General features: G+C 38.2%; 1 protein-coding gene across 2 annotated transcripts in view; it reads left to right on the top strand.

Annotated features, from left to right (window-relative positions):
• The first annotated feature begins 17,229 nt into the window (after positions 1-17,229).
• FBXL4 (F-box and leucine rich repeat protein 4) overlaps positions 17,230-19,515 on the top strand; it is an 82,927-nt gene continuing 80,641 nt past the window's right edge. The window contains exon 1 of one of the 2 annotated variants that reach the window (XM_050786587.1): positions 17,230-17,428. The gene's annotated coding sequence lies outside the window, so the exon portion shown is untranslated. The remainder of the gene's footprint in view (positions 17,429-19,515) is intronic. The other variant, XM_050786589.1, reaches the window with a different exon arrangement.

The following is a 19,515-nucleotide window of genomic DNA, read 5'->3' as shown; positions in this document are numbered from 1 at the left end:
ATATGGATTTTAGAGTAGTAAGGGACTACAATTCTGCACTGATCATCCAGCGAGACTGGTCATTTTACAAATGAATAAACTGAAGGCCAGAGAACTGAGTAACTTGCCCAAGATATGTCGATGTCAGAGCCAGGTCTAGAGCAGGAAGACTGGGACTAGAATTGTGCTTTTGTTATTATATCCCAATGCTCAATGCTCTCAGACCCTAATGGAAACATCCATAAACATTTAAATACATGTTGCATTTGGATATATGTGGCCCAGTCAAGACTTCTGGTCTTTATTTGAGTCTGTCTCAAAATTTGAAGGATGAGATACTTAGTACACAGGAACTCATCTTAAATCATCCTCCTCCTATTCTACTGTTTAGCCTGAAATTCCTAGGAGCTTCTCAGTCTTTTATTCAAGATCTATCTCTCTGTCTCTCTCTCTCGTTCTTTCTCTCTCTGATCCTGAACATTCACCATCCATTATCCTACTCTCCCACTTATCTGTTTATTCCATGCTACCTTTACATGACACATTCTCATGCCACTCACAACTGTCTATGGATTATTGTTCTTTCTTCTGCTTTGACTTTTTTATTTTTTAAAGATAATCCATGTAGATGTTGTGCCTGTTTTCCTCTAAGAGCAAGGATGGGTACAGAAAATACCAGGAGATGCTAGAAGGGCAGTGTGAGGGAAAGCATACACCTATGGAGGTGTACAGTAATTTATACCAAAAAGGCTATCCTTATATTTCAAATCTGGGCTTGCTCTGTCAATAAGCAGAACTGCAGCTCACCCTTGCTCAGGACATCTTTGTTCTCATAAGAAATGATTGTGTGGATTTGCCACCAGTCAAGAAGGAATGCTCCATTTAAACAGGTGTTGGATCCACCATTAGGTTGCCTTTGGTTCCTATATCAAGCTCTTTCGAATCTGCAGTTGCTAAAGTGGCAGAGTTGTTTTGCTTGAAGCTGGAGGCATATCTCATGCCAGCTTTTGAGGGGGGATAAAACACAGTTTAGTAGACTCTCCGTAAAAAGTGGCTGAATATCCTGCAGGCCCTTAGGTCTTCATGGACTTTTGTAACATGACAAGCACACTGCTCCTTCCTTACCCTACAGGTTGTACAATGAACTTAACTATCAATAAATATTCAAAACTCCAGGGCATACCCAGTGTGGTTCCAGGTGTGGCTAAGGTAATGGTTTCTGTCCTGTTCTGGTTGACTTCTCTTCTTGTATTGAACTGGCTTATTGATTTTTTTCTGTATCCCACACTGTTCACGTTCTCTATAGTCTGTGTGTTACAGATCACCTCTTCATACCAGAGCTGTTATTGTCAGTTCCCGAGCATGGGCAGCCTTTCCATCAGCATCTGCTTCTTTATCAGCTGTATTTCTCCCCGACAACATGTTCAGCAAAATGCCTGCTGTAGCTGCTTGTTTTCCTAGGAGTGGGGTTTTTATACCTGTGCAGTGTTCGCTGCTCGCTATCTTGTCTCCCTGTAATCTGTACCCTCTCTGCTCCAGGGCAGTGCTGTGGGAAGCACTTTGCAACCCATTCTCCATTTCTGAAAGAAAGGAATAGGTAGAATTAGACCAAAACAAATTCCTCCACTGTACGGAATGTTTGGAGTTTATGATGCTTTGTGGAGTCTCAGGGTTTTATTGTTTAACCATTTCATACCATTTAAAAAGTAGATGATAGTTATGGCAAACGTGGAATATGCATGCATTTTCCTAGTTCAAGTTTATCAAAATAAATGTCCTTTTTGTATTACAGGATGATGACATGATTTTTCTCTTTTGATCTATTAATAAATTTTCTACCATCTAATTAACCTTGCATTTCTGCAATTAATTTACTAGGCCATTCTCTAACATTTAAGAATATTTAAAGTAATTAAGCATATCTTTTGTTTAGGAGTTTTGAGTCAGTTCTTTTAAGGGCGATTGTTCTGAAGTTTGTGCTTTCTTTGTTAGATGGATGCTGACTTCATATAAAGAATAGAGACAGTTTCTTTCTTTATCTATGTTCTGGACCAGTTTATATAGCATAGAAACAATTTGTTCCTGGAAAGTTTGAAATAATTCATCTGTAAAACCATCTGGGTCCTGCACATTTTTGAGGAGTAGTTCTGTGACAACTTTATTTTTTCCATGAAAATTGATTTATTTAGGTTTTCTACCTCTTCAAGGGCCAATTTTGGTAATTTATATTTTCTTAGACTACTGTTCATTTCTTTAAGATTTTATTAATATGGAGTTGTGCAAAGTATTTTCTTGGAGTTCTTTTAATAGTCTCTTGGTTCCCTTTTCATCTCTAAGCTTGTGTATAGGCCACTTCTGACAGCATAATTGGTTCTTGTACAATAGTTAGAAGTCAAGTCATGCTTAGGCAAATTCTTTTTATCCTATTTATGCAATCTTACAAATTAGAGTTCTGGTTCTGTTCATACTATAAAAATACCAATGTTAATCACAGAAGCAAATGCAAGGAAAATACAAAATATACTTGTTAACTAGAAGCAAATATTTATAAATACATAAAACAAATATTTAGAATAAAATATAGATTTCAAATATTTAAAATACTCCATTTGAAAGATTTTTTTTCTGTGGAATTACACTAGGTAAGCTTTTTCAAAGTGAATTTAGAATGTTTGGATAGAGGGTTTTTTTTTTTTTTTTTTTAACTTTTTTTCTTTTGCTTGAAAATACCTTGAGGCACACAGAGGTCCTCTTCATTAATCCAATGAAGATCTGCCTTGAAAATTTCCATTGCATAAAGTTATTGAATGGTAAATTCTGGAGGATGGGTTTATTTTCATGATAGTTCTATATGGCTCATCATAGGATGACTAGGTAGAGGTGAATCTAGAGACAGAGGCAGGGAGCGGAGAACAATGTGTCATGCATATTATGTACCATATATAGAATTTGGGGCCAGATCTTGTAGATAGTGGGAGGCTATTGAAGAGTTTGAACCATTTGTGTATTAGGTTGGTGCAAAAGGAATCGTGGGTTTGCAATTACTTTTCATTGCAAGAAGCACAATTACTTTTGCACCAACCCATTTTGCACTTTATAAATACAACTCTGACAGCAATGTGAGGCATAGATTAGAAGGAAGAAAACATGAAGGCAGGGATACTAGCTATAACAGAAGGGAAATAAGTTAGAGGTCAGAAGGGTCAGATCCAAGTAATATTTAAAAGGCATAAGGGCAAGACTTAGAGACCAGTTGAACGTGAGGAGTAAGGTGAGAAGAAACATTCAGATTGGTTTACAGATCACCCATCGCCTGAATAATTGAATGAATTATGGTAACAATTCAATTACTCAAGGTAATTCAGACAGGCCCCTCCATTTTAGGATTCTTTTCTCAAATTTTTTTAAATCTAAAACTGCTACTCCCCCTCCCTAGTGGGTTTCAACTGGAGTACACAGTAATGCCTAGTGCCTGCACTTGCATTCTCAGCTGAGAGACTCTTACCCCAGTGACCTCTTATGCCTTCCCAGCCATCTTCTCTGTGTACTGAGCTTGTAGATGGTTACCAACAAAGCATTACCAGATGACTCGCTTTTCCATTTCTTTGAGTACTCTGTAGACTCCCAGTGAAAATTTATAATGTTGGTGAATGCAATCCTCAGTTGTCCTGGGCAATTTAAAGAATTAAAATTATTGTGTATGTACTCCTTAGAAAATCACTTTCTGATTTAGAATTTCTTCACATACCAATCTGTACTCAAAAACTATTTTCACAGTCTTGATGAAAGCAGGTGAAATTCTGGATAAAACACTTTGAGGAAGGAGATGCTTTACTGATTTTTCCATAATCCCTCTCTCATCACCAATCCCAATATACTTCCAGCCTTTTTTCCCCTTTGTCTTAGTCTGTTTTTTGCTGCTACAATAGAATACCTAAGACTGGGTAATTTATAATGAAGATAAATTTATTGACTGACAGCTCTGGAGGCTGAGAAGTACAATATCAAGGTGCTAGCATCTGGTGAGGGCCTTCTTGCTGTGTCATCTCATGGTGGAAGGAGGAAGGGCCAAGAGAGGACCCAAGTTATCCTGTGATAATGGCACCAATCCCATCCATAAGGGTAGAGTCCTCATGGCCTAATCACCTCTTAAGGGTCCACCTCTTAATACTGTTACAATGGCAATTAAATTTCAACATGAGTTTTAGAGGGGACAAAATTCAAACAACAGAACCCCTGCATGCTTTTGTTCATGCTACTGTCTTTGTTGGGAAATCCTAGAAATTGTACCTTTTTTTTTAAGCTCAGTTCAATATGCCAACTCCTTTAAAAAGCTGGTCCTAGTGGCAATCTTGTCTTATTTTATGCTCCCATAGATTTTTACTCGTGATACTTTTAAACCTTCTTCTTGTGGATTATTTGTACACACGGATTATGTCCTTGGCTTGATAGTGAGGTCCTTGTTAGTCTTTATTTCTCCTACAACATTTAGCATAGTGCCTTTCACATAATAAATCATCAAAACAAATTTGTTGAGTTAAATTTCTAACTGAAAAGGAATGATAAAATATTATAACAAGGTTTATATGTTATATATTATGATAAGCTTTAGGTATTTTAAACTGATGAGAGGCCTTGACTTGAGACTCGGGGTGTGTGTTAGTGTATATGTATGTGTGTGTGTGCACATGTATATTTCATGCAATATATATTGATATATCATTTCCTTCAGCATTTCTATAAATTATTGTTCTCACTATTTGGACTTAACTTTGTATATAAATTTGCAAAGATCTGAAGGGCCTATCTGGGAAAACCAAGGAATTTGAGTGATGGCAAGTTATGACACACATCTAGTGTTTAATTTGAATAGTAACTGGAAGTTTATACTAATTATTCAGGTCTGATTACAAATTAACAAACCCTAATAGCAGCTAAATGTGAAAATTTGAACATCAAAAGTGATAGCAAATATTATAAGAAAGAGCAAGAAAGAAATTTCAATACTTTACTATAGTTCCTACTTTAATTTGAAAAATGTATTAGCATTTTGCTATCTCAAAATATTTGCTAGATATATGGAATAGTGTCTATTTTGGAAGTGAGATAAACCTCATAAAGTAGTTATTTAGAACATGTACACATTTATGAATTATATCTCACTAACAATATAATATACATCTTCCATTCAAATATATTAATATCAATTATTTGATATTTGAGAATTTTTTTTTCAGTTGCAGCATTCCAACTAACATAACCATCTCTTTCCATAAACAGGGATCTGTGCTAGTTTTACACTAATTCCTAAGATGATTAATTGATATATTGGATGTAATGCTTTAAAAAATCTGAACCTTGTTTGGTGCTTGAAGTAACAAGCCCTAAGCCATGGGTTAATCAAGAAAACTATACATTGGTCTTCATTAACATATCAAGAATCAGCCCACCAATAACAGAATCACTAAACATGTACATTTACTGTGGAAAACTCAATTACACTTAACTCAGCTTGAAAATATCAGTGTCTTAATAATCTCTTGTTTGATATAGACTAGAACTTTTCCTGTGGAGAGAGCATAGTTCTTTTGCAGATTTTCTTTGATTAACCACATTTAAGAGCAGATACCATTATCCACACTTGACAAAATATCTAGAAAGTGAAGTAATTCAGCCAACGTCACACTGCTAGAGAGAGACCTAAATCAGCTCTAGACATCTTGGCTGCAATTAACATTCTCCTGAATCCAGAAATAAGTAGGAAAACATGTATTTCTATGCTTGGACAGTTCCAAGTTGTTGTAAGGTCCCAGATGATGCTGTCACCAACCTCTGCTTCCCTCCAAATGCTAATGAAGGGTGAAAAGTGATGGAGGAGACACCTGACAGGAGTTTTCCTGGAAAAGGATATAGATGAGAACCTGAGACACGACTATGTGTCCAACTCTTGTGAGCTGTGGATTGGCAACAAACATTCTATATCATGATTTAAATTTGCGATAACGTGGTCATTCGTGAGTGTAGAATGAGTCACAAAGCACCCAAGGGCAATACGTGTCCCTTTGAATATACTGGAGAACAACAGTTGCCATGGATGTGTTCTGGGGATCCCCTGGTGCTGGTTAATGATAAAACAAGAGGTAGGAGAAGTTTGAAGGTAAGGTGAAGTTGGTAGAGTTGTCCTAGGCTCTTGGTATCTTGGTATAATCCTTCCTCAGATTTAATTTTGGTGCCTGGTTGATACTTTTATCTTACATAGAGGATGCCAGAAAATGGGGAAAAGAAAAGGAAAGAAAAGAAAAAAGAAAAGAAGAACATGGAATAGAAGTTTTGGTTGGTATTAGATCTGGATTAGAAAATAAAAGGCACATCTCCTGACATTTCTCTATCATATGGCACTGGAAGTGAAACCTATTTGTCACCGAGGACTAGATGCTCTTTAGAAATCATTCTTAGTTGTATCGTTATTTTATTGCACTTAAGTAAAGAGCTTTTGAAAATTATAGAAGAACAAAATTTATTCCCCACATGCCTTATTCTCATTAATTGCCCTCTGTGAATGCATAGAAGTGTGGCTGTTTTTTTCAAACAGATAACTTAAGGCAAATAAAGTATTACAAGGTCTTATTGACAGCAACAGGTAAAAGAGCAAAATGTCCTCTATTTAGATATAAAAACAGCATAGCTCAAAGAGAACGTGAACTTACTGATTCAACGTGTTTTCAGAAGATGAAGGTCTGTTAGAGTCCTGAAGAAAACAAGACTGAGAAAAGTTTGCCCATAAATCAGCAATTACTGGTGGTTAGTCAATATTACAGGTTTGATAAAGTGCCAGAGCCCACTAATGATATGAGAACATTAAGTCTTTGGTCACAAAGTCACAGCAAGTCCTTGCTCAGATTTACTTTGGAGCTGTCTGGACTTGGAGCTGTTGCTATGAATAATAAATCTGATGTTTTTCTTATGCCCTCATTTCTGTGGCATTGTGCTGCACTCACACTTGGTGAAAACTAAGTTGGGCCGAAATGCAACAGCAGCTGCAGACGTGACACTACTGGTTTAGAATTTTTACATATAGAAAGTGAAACTGATCAAGCTCATGTATTCTTGGTACATGCCAAAATTCTGTCTCCCAAATTCTGCTGATATTGGTTACTGGGTTGCTCAATTACTTTCAAGAAGGGCCAGGTATTTAGTCTTCTGAAATGAAAGGGATGCCCACTTGTGCCATCACCTCCTAGGTTTTTAATCTTGTACTTGCCTTTACAGTAAAATGAAAATAGAATATGGAATACCTCTCCCCATTCCCAAGGAAATTCAAAAACTGTCTAAAGGAGTCAACACAGATTTTTAACAAGATTCTATCCATTTGCTTGGCTTGTGTCTCCAGCTAAAGTTAAGGCATTGCTTTATAATTTTAGTACCTGTTCATGGTCAGTCTTCATAGTTCAGATAAAATATTCTGCAAGTGAAATAGTCTACAACTTTCTACTCAGGTGTAGTTCTGGATTCGGTGACATCTGTATCACCTGGGAGCTTGTTATTAATTTAGAACTCAGGCCCCACCCAGAATCAGAACCTGCATGTTAACATGATCTCCAGAAGATTCATAAGCACATTAAAGTTTGAGAAGTATTGGCCTGTACAACTTTCCTACTTTTACTGCAAATGGTATTTGTCAGGCATTTTATGTAAAAGAATGCCTGCTTAGATAAGTGTCTGAGGCAGTTGGAGGCACAAATTGGAATAGAATATCCTACCAAACACAATTTATATGTAAGACCTAACTTGTAGTTTAAGTAAACATAAATTCTTATTAGTGATTGAATAAAATACTAATACTGTTATTACCAAAAAATGGCCTCTCCTGCCATCAAAATGCTATCTTCAAAGAAAGCAGCTCAAAACTCTACACTTCTGAGTTTCAAATACTTGTGTTAGTCCCCTAAAGAGTTTTTTTTAAAGTAATTGCATTAGGATTCCCTTCTAGCTGCACTAATGGCTATGGAAGAGTATTCATTTTTAGGGAAATAGAACATAAAAATATGAAATTAGTTCAAGACCTCTCATCCTATAAAATGGTCCAACACTATATGAATAGCAATCTACTTAGTAAATAGTAAATAAAGTGCTTGGTTCCATAATGGATTGACCACACCGACCATCATTAAATCTTGTCTGATCCAGCTCCAATTTGTTTATACTGCCCTGGCAGCCACAGGAAATCTCAAAGGGCAAGAGGCCAGGAGCCAGGAGGAAGGAAAAATGCTGCCTGCAGCCCTTCCTGGATTATCATCCTCTTGTACTCCTAGTGGCTTGCTTTGTGAGTCATCTGTTTTGAAGGAAAGACCCCTACTCTAAAGCAATCAAATCTCTCACCATTAAAGGCTGAAATTATAAGCAAGAAAAAAATAGTAAGAGAATGATGTAAAAATAGTAAGGAGCTTTATCCTTGGTCACTTTATTATTATCATTATTACACTTGAAGTTCTGGGGTACATGTGCATAAAGTGCAGGTTTGTTGCATAGGTATACACATGCCATGGTGGTTTGCTGCACCCATGAACCCGTCACCTATATTAGCTATTTCTCCTAATGCTATCCCCTGCCAACCCCACCACCCCCTGACAGGCCCCAGTGTGTGATCTTCCCCTCCCTGTGTGCAGGTGTTCTCATTGTTCGACTCCCACTTATGGGTGAGAACATGTGGTGTTTGGTTTCCTGTTTCTGTGTTAGCTTGCTGAGAATCATGGTTTCCAGTTTCATCCATGTCCCTGCAAAGGACATGAACTCATCTTTTTATGGCTACATAGTATTCCATGGTGTATATGTGCCACATTTTCTTTATCCAGTCTATCATTGATGGACATTTGGGTTGGTTCCAAGTCTTTGCTATTGTGAATAGTGCTGCAATAAATATACATGTGCATGTGTCTTTATAGTAGAATGATTTATAATCCTTTGGTTATGTACTTAGTAATGGGATTGCTGGGTCAAATGGTATTTCTGGTTCTACATCCTTGAGGAATCGCCACACTGTCTTCCACAATGTTTGAGCTAATTTACACTCCTACCAACAGTGTAAAAGTGTTCCTACTTCTCCACATCCTCTCCAGCATCTGTTGTTTCCTGACTTTTTAATGATTGCCATTCTAACTGGCATGAGATGGCATCTCGTTGTGGTTTTGATTTGCATTTCTCTAATGCTTGGTCACGTTTTTGATCAGCACATTAAAGAGGCAAAGGCATTTTCACCTCAAAATTCTAGAGACCTTCTACCAACGTATAACCAAAAGAAAAAAAGGGAAAGCATATTTTAAAAATCATTTTCTTTATTTCTTTTTAAATGACTCTGAAACGGAGGAATTTTTCCCAACAAGGCACTGAAGAATCTGGCCAAGAAACCCCTTAACAGTTATAGTATCACAAAGGATGATATTTAAAGATGCACTTTAAATTTCTATAGATTAGCATGTCACTGTATGAACAGACCACAGGCACCTGCCTAATACAGATACACAGAAGCTCTTTCGAAAGCATCTCCACTTAAAAAAGGGGAAAGTAGGGAGGAAAGGAATTGTAGCCTCAGTTGAGCTTACCCAAGGCCCTGGCCGTAAGCTTCATTTTCCTAGCTGTTGGTAGGTGTAAAGTTACCTCAGGAAGAGGGCTCTTTGGTCCTTTGTCTCTAGGTAGTATTTCTCCTGCATTACTCCTGACAACTGACAATCTTGATTAATGCTAAGTTTTTGAGTATATAACCCAGGCTACAGAAAAAGGGACAAATCAAATCAAAACAGCACAAACAGAACAAATTGCTGAGGCTTTTGTTTTTCAAATATATTTCAAAATATTGCTTGTAGGCCTGTGTGAATTCAGTTTTAAGTTTTATGATATCATTTTAAAGAACCTTGTAATTGATATTCACTTATTAAGGATATTAGAAATTGTTCAGTGGAAGCTGCAAGTTAAGAGACCTACATTCAAGTCTTCACTTTGCAAGCAACTTGTCACAAATCTTTGGGTAAGTCATCCAGTCTTTCTAGGCTTTTCTTTCTTCTGGTGACAATTAAAAGGGTTAGACTAGAATGAACTTGAAGGTTCTATTCTGACATTTTGTGTTGGAAAGGCTCAATTACTGATCTTCCACGTGTTTTAATAAATATTAATAAAATTCACACATTTGCATACTACCTTGTAGCTCACAAAGTACTTTCATATATATGATCTCTTTTAAATCTCTCTAGTACCTGTGAGTTAGGAACGTTTCATAAAAGCGAGAAAATTCAGAGAAGTTGCAACTTATCTAGGATCACAAAACTACTAAAATGGCAGAGCTGGATAGCAGGTCTTCCTACTTCCAAGTTCAATTTTTCCTTCTATTATATTCAGCTACTTCAAGGTTATGCTAATATGGGAGCATATTTAGTTAAGTTTATTGAAGTGTAAAGAAATATGATATCATAAGAAAAACCCAAATTTTTGAATTTAAAGTCACAGAACTAGATTTCATTGACAGCTCTGTCACTCTGATTTGGAGAATTCATTTTGTCTCTCTAAGCCTCAGTTTCCTCATCTATTAAAAAAAAAAGCATTTGGACTCCATGGATTTGGGCTTCTTATTTAAAATTCTAGTTTTTGGGCTGGGTGTGGTGGCTCACCCCTGTAATCCCAGCACTTTGGGAGGCCCAGGCAGGCAGATTACTTGAGGCCAGGAGTTTGAGACCTGCCTGGCCAACACGGTAAAATCCCGTCACTACTGAAAATACAAAAATCAGTGAAGTGTGGTAGTGCACGGCTGTAATCCCAGCTACTTGGGAGCCTGAGGCATGAGAACCGCTTGAACCCAGTAGGCAGAGGCTGCAGTGAGCCGAGATCGTGCCACTGCACTCCAGCCTGGGAGACAGAGCGAGACTCTGTCTCAAAAATAAATAAATAGGTTTTGTGCAGTGGCTCATGCCTGTAATCCCAGTACTTTGAGAGGCAGAGGTGGGTAGATCACTTGAGGTCAGGAGTTTGAGACCAGCCTGGCCAACATGGTGAAACCCTGTCTCTACTAAAAATACAAATAATTAGCTGGGTGTGGTGGTGCACGCCTGTAATCCCAGCTACTCGGGAGGCTGAGACAGGAGAACCTGGGAGGCGGAGGTTGCAGCAAGCTGAGATCATGCCATTGCACTCCAGCCTGGGTGACAGAGTGAGCTTTCATCTCAAAAAGTAAACAAATAAATAAATAAGTAAATAAAATAAAATTATGGTTTTCTTTTTAATAACTGTGACTGCTTCTAGATTAATATTGTGGCAGATTAATATTAATTGAAACCTTTTTATGGACTATAAGAGGTTAAAGAAAAAACTAGACTCCAAAATTAGTCCTACTGGCTACTGTTCATGCTCTTTGGCCACTGGGATATTAAAAATCTGAACTCTGCTTTCCGACAAACTAGTTAACCTAAGATTTCACAGAAGGACAAATTATTTTAGCTGAGTTATGTAGAAAATGTATGGAGCTGCATTTTCTGAGAGATCTTGAGAGAAGAACTTTCTTAGAAACCAATGATAGAAAACCAAAGGGAACTTATTGTGAAGACATTTTTGACCCTCTGCAATGTTCTGATTCTCTACCCTCTGACATTGTCATGCATACTTACAGTCCTGAAAGTTAATACTTGGTAGACATTTTATTTTAAGATGAAGAAAAATTACTTGAAAATAGTCAAGGGTATGATGGTGAGTGTTTCAAGAGTTAGGGACAAAGAAGAGTTTTGAACCTGCTGCTTTTTTGCCCGCCTCCCCATCTGAGTAGAACATTGCAACTTTTGAAGCTCACATAGAATAGATCATAACCAGCTTGCTGAGTTGGTGACTTTATGCACAATTAAGCCTTGTTTGGACTTTCTTTATTTGTAATAGTGCTGTTACAGCGTGGGAAGCTATTCATTTCCAAACAACATTCCATTTAATAACTAGGCATTAGTTCACCCATTAAATCAGGGCCATCACTAACTGATAAGCATCGCCTTTTTTTTTTTTTGGCCTCACTTGGTTCTCCTGCCCAGCAAACAAAGCATGACAACAACATGGCCCTTGAGATGTGAAGGTTGGAGGAAGAGTAGATTAAGCAATGATGAACAAAATTCCATCTAGTCACAGAAATCTAACATTCTCCTAGGCTTTTCCTTTCTTTAAATAAGAACTTTTTATTTCTAAGCAGCACTTAAAGTGCCATTACAAACAAAGGTGAACAAAAAAACTAAATAAATAATAGCACCAAATTCCACATCTCTTAAACATTGAAGAGATGAAAATGTATGGAGGGAAATGCAACAGGTATGCACCCAAAAGATAAGAACAAGAATGTTAAGAGCAGCATTGCTTACAATAATCAAAACTAAAAACAGCTCAATGTTTATCAAGAGTAGAACAGATAAATAAATTATGGTATATTTATATAAAAGAAACTCAAGAAACTATCATTACACTTGACAACATGAATAACCCTTACAAACTTAATGTTGTGAGAAAGAAGCCAGACTCAGAAGAGTGTGTAACGTATGATCCCATCTACCTAAAGGTCAAAACTTAGGAAAATTAATCTCTGGTGTTAGAATTCAGGACAATGGTTACCTTTGGGCAGGAGTAAGAGGAAGAGATTTAAGAGAGAATCTGGGAGGTTTCTGAGTACTGGTAATTTTTTTTTTTTTATCTGAATGGTGAATACAAGGGTGTGTACACTCATCTTTTGTGTTATCTTCTGAATATACTTTATACTTAAATAAAAACTTTAGACGTTATCTAGGATTAAGAAACCACTGTTAGACTGAATTTGAGCACTGAGTTGATGCTTATCAACTCAATGAAGTCTCACCAGCAACGATAAACAGATCAGTCTTATTTACTTATTATATTTATTTTTAATCCAGTTTTAATTTTATAATTGGTTTAGATTTACAGAAAAGTTCCAGTGAATAGACTGACATTTACAAAAGAGTTGTAATGATAATACAGAGCTCCCATTTATCACTCATCTAGTTTCCCTTTATTGTTAAAAGCTCATGTTACAATAGTATGTTTATTATAACTAAGAAACCAGTATTGGTGTATTATTATTAAATAAATTCTACTCTTCATTCTAATTTCACTAGTTTTTCTACTAACCTTCATTTTCTGTTCCAGGATCTCATTCAAAATTCGATTTTTTGAAAAGATAAGCAAAATCAACAAACTTTTAGCCAGACTAAGAAAAAATGAGAAATGACCCAAATAAATAAAATCAGAGATAAAATAGGAGACATTACAACTGATACCAGAGGAATATAAAAATGAGAAGAAACTATTAGGAACAATGCTATGCCAACAAATTTGGTAACCCAGACAAAAGGGAAACATTTCTGGACACATACAACCTACCAATACTGAATCATGAAGCTATAGAAAATGTGAACAGATCAGTAACAAGTGGCGGATTGAACTAGTATAAAAGGTCTCCTATTAAAGAAAAGCCCAGGACATGTTGACTTTACTTCTATCAAACATTTAAATAACAAATTCTAATTCTTCTCAAACTCTTCCAAAAAATTGAAGAGGAGGAAATACTGCCAAGGTCCTTCTATGGGGCAGGCATTGCCCTGATAGCAAAATCAGGCAAGGACACAACAAAAATGAAAGCTTATAGGCCAGTACCCCTGATGAATATAAATGCAAAAATCTTCAACAAAAGAGATCACTAACCATGGTCAAGTAGGATTCATAGCAGACATGCAAGAATGATTCAACATAAAGCAAATTAATAAATGTGATACAACACTTTAACAGAATGAAGGACAAAAACCACATTGATCATTTCAATACAGGAAAAGCATTTGACACAATCCATTATTTTTCTCTGAAAAAAAGCTCAGTGAATTAGGTATAAAAGGAATGTACTTCAACACAATAAGGGCCATATATGACAAGCCCACAACAGCTAATATACTGAATAGACAAAAGTTGAATGCTTTTCTTCTAAGAACTGGAACAAGACAAGGATGCCCACTTTCTCACTTCTATTTGACATAGTACTGGCAGTCCTAGCCAGAGCAGTTAGGTAAGAAAAAAAAATAAGGCATCGAAATTGTATAGAAGTTAAATGGTCCTTGTTTGCAGATGACAAGACCTTATATCTAGAAAACCCTAAATACTCCACTAAAAAAAGCTGTTATAACTAATAAATTTAGTAAGTTTGCAGGATATAAAATCAACATACAAAAATCAGTAGCATTTCTATACACAAAAAGCACACTATTTGAAACAGACATCAAGAAAACAATCCCACTTACAATGGCTACAAAAACAACCCATAAAATAAAATACTTAGGAATAAATTTAACCAAGGAGGTGAAAGATCTGTACACTCAAACTATAAAACCCTGATGAAAGAAATTAGAGAAGATGCAATAAATGGAAAGATATTCTGTGTTTATGGATTGGAGGAATAGTTAAAATGCCCATACCTACCCAAAGCAATCTACATATTCAGTGCAATCTCTAACAATATATCAATGACGTTCTTCTCAGAAATAGAACAAAAAATCCTAAAATTTGTATGGAACCACAGAAAATCCTGGATGGAGAAAACAATGTTGAGCAAAAAGAACAAAACTGAAGTCATCACAATACCTCACTTCAAAATATTTTACAAAGCTATCACAATCGAAACAGCATGGTAGTGGCATAAAAATGGAAAAATTAACCAATGGAACAGAATATAGAGGCCAGATATAAAGCCACACATCTATGGTCAATTGCTTTTTAACAAAAGGTGCCAAGAACACACAATGGAGAAAGGACAGTCTGTTCAGTAGTGTTGGGAAAAACTAATGTCCACATGCAGGAAAATAAAATTAGAAACTTATCTCTCACCATATAGAAAAGCCAACTCAAAATGGATTAAATGCTTAAATTTAAGACTCAAAACTATGAAACTTCTAGAAGAAAACATAGGGAAAAGGCTCCATGACATAAGTCTGGGCAAGATCTTATCTTTTTGGTTAAGATCTCAAACTCATAGGCAACAAAAGTGGACAGACAAATGGGATAACATCAAGCTAAAAAGCTTCTGCATAGCAAAAGAAAAAATCAAGTGAAGAGACAACCCACATAATGGGAGAAAATATTTGCAAACTATTTAATTAGCAAGGGATTAATAACCAGAATATTTTATATAAGGAGCTCAAACAACTCAATAGGAAAGCAAAAACAAAAACAAAAACAAATAATCCAATTTAAAAAATGGGCAAAAGATCTGAACAGGCATTTCTCAAAAGAAGACATACAAATGGCCAACAGGTATATGAAAAAATGCTCCGTATCACTAATCATCAGATAAATGCAAATCAAAACAATGAGCTATATCACCCCAGCAAGAATGGCTTTTATCAAAAAAACAAAACAAAACAAAACAAAACAGGGAACAACAGATGCTGGTGAGAATGTGGAGAAAGGGGAACCAGTGTGCACTGCTGGTGGAAATGCATATTACTAGAGCCACTGTGAAAAACTGTATGAAGATTCTTCAGAGAACTAAAAATAGAACTACTATATGATCCAGCAATTCCACTACTGGGTATAGATCCAACAGAAAGGACATACATATATCGAAGAGATATCTGCACTTCTATGTTTATTGCAGCACTATTTACAATAGCCAAGATTTAGGACCTAAGTGTCCATGCAGCAGATGAATGGATAAAGAAAATGGGGTACATATACACAATGGAATATTATTCAGCCATAAAACCCTCCACAAAACTCTTTTATTTGCAGCAACATGGATAGAACTGGAGGTCATTATGATGAGTGAAATAAGCCAAGCACGGAAAGACAAAGAATGCATGTTTTCACTCATATGTGGGAGTTTGGAAAGTGGATCTCAGAGACTGAGAAGTATTGTGGGGGGGCGGGCCGTGGGGGAACGAGGGGAGATAAACATACACTTAGAAGAAACATACACTTAGAAGAAATAAGACCTGGTGTTCCATAGATCAGTAGGATGACTATAGTTAACATTAATCGATAGTACATGTCAAAATAGCTAGAAGATAATAATTTGAATGTTCCTAGCACAAAGAAAAGATAAATATTTAAGGGGATGAGTAACCCAGTTATGCTGATTACAGAAATGAATCAAATTATCAGGTGTACCATGAAAATATGTACAGCTATTGTGCATCAAAAAGTTGAAGAAAATAAAAATTTTAATTTTTTCATATGCAATATATACTGCATATCGTGTATTGATTCTGTTCATATATAAGTAAATATCCTTACTGTTTTGCCTCATTAGGAGCATTCAGACAGCAAATAATGTGTAGTTCAACATTTTACTAAATATTTTCCATCTTAGTGGATATTTTGTAACAAGATAAATATGATGCAAACTAAAAAAAAGGTGCCAAAGCCAGGCGTGGTGACTCACGCCTGTAATCCTAGCACTTTAGGAGGCTGAGGCGGGAGGATCACAAGGTCAGGAGATCAAGACCATCCTAGCCAATATGGTGAAACCTCGTCTCTACTAAAAATACAAAATATTAGCTGGGCGTGGTGGCACGCCCTTGTAGTCCCAGCTACTCGGGAGGCTGAGGCAGGAGAATCTTGAACCTGGGAGGTGGAGGTTGCAGTGAGCCAAGATCGCGCCACTGCACTCCAGCCTGGCAACAGAGCGAGACTCCGTTAAAAAAAAAAAAAAAAAAGGCCATACTGAATCTACCAAAAATAAATCAAAATGGAGTAAGAGAGACTGCCAGACCATCTTCTTCATGAGAGGTAATGGTCAGAGGCTTCTGAACGTTGGTATGGAAATGAGCCTGCAGGCAGGATTTGTATACAGGGCAGAGGAGGTTTGTAAACTAGGTGAATTATACCTTCAGAGCGCATATAATGTATATTATACTTTTCCTCTGCGTATGCGTTCCAGCCGTATTACCTATGTATCACCTGATCCACCAAGTCTAGACTGAAGAAGTCCTAGCAGGACTACACTACACATGGCGAGTCAGTACTTGGAGGACATTATTCCGAAGAGGATTTGTAGCCACTGCCCACTGTATATTACCTAGGCCCTTTACACTGGCCCCAGTGGAGCGGGAAAGCCAGCAGGAAGCTCCTCCCGCTGGCCTGGGAGCGGGCTGTCCTTAGGACCCAAAACACCTCCCACGGGAGAAACGCCCGGCCTTGCTTCTGGCCCCGCCCCGCCTCCCTCCAGGCCCCTCCCCGCCCCCTCGGCCCCGCCCCACCTCCCCGGCCCCGCCCCTCCTCGCGGCCTCAGCGTCTTCCTTCCGGGTCGCGCTGGGCCGGGTTTGCGGTGGTTGTGCAGCGGCCAGAGAGCCGGGGAGCCGCCCCCGCACCCAGGCCTTCTCGCACTGCCTGGTCGCTGGTGAAGCCCGCTGCGCGCGCCTCTCCCGGACCCTGCAGGGTACGGCCCTTCCTTTATTTCTCCCTCCCGTGGGTCTCTGTCTTCTTCCTTCGGCACTGGGGCGGGGCGGGGCCGAGCCAACGCGCAGCTCCGCGCTTTGGGGAGTCTGGACGCCTGGCAGGGGCCCCCGCTGCCGGCCCCTCCCCGCCCGCTGCCCCGCGCCCCCGCTTCACGCTTGCGGGGCTTGCTGGGGCCCCTGAGAACTGCTGACGTGCTTCGGGCTATTTCTACGCTACAGTCTGCCTGCAGGCTGTGAGGCGTCCTCCGGAAGTGTGCGCGGCTCAGGGTTGTTTACACCAGGGGGGACTGCGGGTCGCCCACACCCGCGCTCTGTGCTGCCCCGGCAGCCACGCGTCGGCCACACGCCCGCCTGTGCTTGTGATTCCTGTGCCTCCTCCCTTGATTTCCCTCTGACATCCGATGGTTTTTGCCTAACCAGGCCTATGTTTTCTTTCTTCAGGACTGCTAGAAGGTGCCCAGCTACAACCTTGTTTCGATGTTTAGGTTTAGGGGTGCCTCTAGAGTGTGATGATGACCATCTGCTTGGCCTCCTTGTCAACATATTTATAACGGGTGGTTTTGGATTTCCTTGATTTCCCAGTGATCATTGCCACAAAGCTTCGAGATGCATTCACAGATTGAAATACAGTATACAAATAACTATTATAGAAGGTGAAGATGGTATAAGCTTGTAGTCAGGTAATTGCGTCGGCCTGATGCCCGGCTGGCTTTATGCTCCGGAGGGCACACTACCACCAGGTGCAGGGATCTCTGTGGACAGGCTCTGTTCGCAGACACAAGCTGCCTTTTCTGCTGCTTGCGTGCACTCCTCGGTTTCTTAAGTTCAGGTATAGGTATATATTTTTTTCTTTCAGGCTCACTTCCTGCCTCCATTATCCTATATCGCATATTATATCTGTTGGTTGAGTAGAGAGAGATTCATCCAGAGTCATGAACGCTCCAATAGTCCTTTATCAGATTAAGGACTTGGGGGAAATGTGCATTATGCTCTAGTAGGCACTCTAAAAGTTCCTTGAATTGGATTCTTCTTTCCATACTTGTGTTCTGAGTACTAACTTTGTTTTTAACTTCTGTCCCAAAAGTTGGCTTTTCTGAACTCTGCATTTTCAAACTCTTCCCTTCTGTTACTGACTTGAAAATCAGATAAATCAGCTCATTGTAAGATGGATAATTTCTTTACTCACGCAATGATGAAATAATGCAATTATAGTACTCTGCACAATGGTACATATGGTGCTTGCACATATGGTCAGTTAACAAAAACTACCCCTTCTTTCTTTACTGTGTTAGTCTCATTCTCTTAATTTTGCTGTGGTTGACATTCTCGATCTTAACTTCGCGGATCTAACTTCAGCGTCCTTTTAAAAAGGCCTTTATCTACATGAATTATATATAAATATCCACCTCCGTTTTCTTCTAGTATTGTTAATGATCTTATTCATATTTAGTGTGAGATAAGAAGGCTCTAACTTTATGATTTTGTTACTGACTGCATCATCATTTGTTGAATTCTATTTTTCCCTGCTGATCAGTCCTATAAATACCATAGGCCCTAAATTCTCGTGTATTCTTGGGACTTTCTGAACGGTCGTGCAGTGTTCTTTGGCTCCCTGTGGTGATCCTGGCTTCTGTGATGCTCTTACTGCTCTAGGTTTATAATGTGTTTTAATGTCTAGGGATTGGAACGATGCCTGGCATATTGTAGACATCACTAAATATTTTTGAAATGAACACATTTAGTGGGGGCAAGTTGATTCCCTTTCTTTACCTCTTGCCCCTTTAAAATTTTCCTGCCAGTTATTGAGATTCGTTTATTTTAGCTTGCTTTTTCCATGGTCAGTTGAATCATTAACTGTTAGTAAATAAATCCCTTCTGTTGCTCACTCAGAACTTGCGATTAGAGTTGCTCCTTGCAGTTACATGGAGAAGTAGCCTGATGAAAAATCTGCATGCCTTATGACTTTGCACTGTATCATAGTAACTGTAGTGTGCCTCTCCCCATCACCTATGATTTAGGATGTTCTGTACCTGGTTTCTAAGAGAAAAAATGGTTATCTGAGAGATAA

This window comes from Macaca thibetana, chromosome 4 (assembly GCF_024542745.1).
Source record: "Macaca thibetana thibetana isolate TM-01 chromosome 4, ASM2454274v1, whole genome shotgun sequence".
Classification (NCBI taxonomy): domain Eukaryota; kingdom Metazoa; phylum Chordata; class Mammalia; order Primates; family Cercopithecidae; genus Macaca; species Macaca thibetana.
This window is presented reverse-complemented; position numbering and strand designations above follow the sequence as displayed.